The sequence below is a fragment of the Brassica oleracea genome, chromosome C4 (genome assembly GCF_000695525.1).
Source record: "Brassica oleracea var. oleracea cultivar TO1000 chromosome C4, BOL, whole genome shotgun sequence".
NCBI lineage: Eukaryota > Viridiplantae > Streptophyta > Magnoliopsida > Brassicales > Brassicaceae > Brassica > Brassica oleracea.
Window position 1 is genome coordinate 34,503,011 of NC_027751.1, and position 1,308 is coordinate 34,504,318.

Genomic DNA, 1,308 nt, shown 5'->3' on the forward strand with positions numbered 1-1,308 from the left:
CCGTCGGAATGTCCGTCAGAATACCGCTGTTTTCTTGTAGTGTATTCACGTCAGACAAGGTTTATTTTTGATTGTTTTTGATTGTTTTTTTCTTCTTACCAATCTTTGGATTATTCACGTAAGACAAAAGATATATAAGAAGAAATTAGCATGCAGACATAAACTACATTCCAACGCATGATTTAAGGGGTCCTTAGCCATAATCTCTTCCATTTGCCGATTAAAAAATTATTAAAATAACCCCTAAAGCTAAGGATTATTCCTAAGTTAAGGATTAGTCCGTCCGGGTCCGTAATGCGCTGGCAGGCTTTGATTGGCTGAGAGGGCGTTGGTGCTTCGTGTGGGAAGAGAAAGAAAGACGCGTCTTCTTTCACTTTGTCGAGGCAAGAAAAAAAAAACCCGAGACGCGACGAAGAGGCGATAGAGCGGCGATAGAGAGGCGAGTCACGACCGGCCTTTTGGAAGGTAATCCGACCTCTCCTTCTTTTTGATTTCGTTCAGTGGTTGTTTCTTATCAATTTCATCGGTTTAAAGGGTTCGATTGTGGCGTTAAACCGATTTAGGGTTGGAAATTATTTTGGGGATTAGTTTAAAGGATTCGATTGTGGCGTTAAACCGATTTAGGGTTGGAAATTATTTTGGGGCTCCACTGAGGTTAGTAACCATTCTTCTTTCCCTAACAAAACTATAGTCGCTTAGTTAGAACTTATTAGTTTGATAGAAACGGATAGGAGTGCCAGTTAATGGTTTAGTTTGTAAACTTCATTGCATTAACCGACCATTAAATTCACCTAACTGCATTTTGCTAAGTAACTTCAATAAATTCCCCTTAGCTGTTGTGATAAGACAGTTTTCTACTAGTATTGAATGTAGAATCCATTATTTAATCTTCCAAGTTTCTACTAGTGATTCATTCACAAGTACAAGGGTCAGTTGATCTAGAGTCGAACGACTCCCCATTTAGAAACTTTTAAATGGCTAGCTCCTATAGTTTTGTTAACCTCTTAGCGAGCCAAGGGTCAGTTGATCTAGAGTCGAACGACTCCCCTGTGTTTAGTACCCAATCTCGCAAGAGTCTACTGTGAAAGAAAGGAGAGAGTGGTCTGTGAAGGAGGATTTAATCCTCATTGGGTCTTGGCTCAACACGAGCAAAGACTCAATTGTCAGTAACGAGCAGAAAGGTGCTGCTTTTTGGAAGAGAATTGTGAGTAGCTACAACTCCAGTCCTCTTCTGCTCGGGACAGTGCCTAGAGAAATAGGGCAATGCAAGCAAAGATGGGCTAGAATCAATGATTTGGTCTGTAAGTT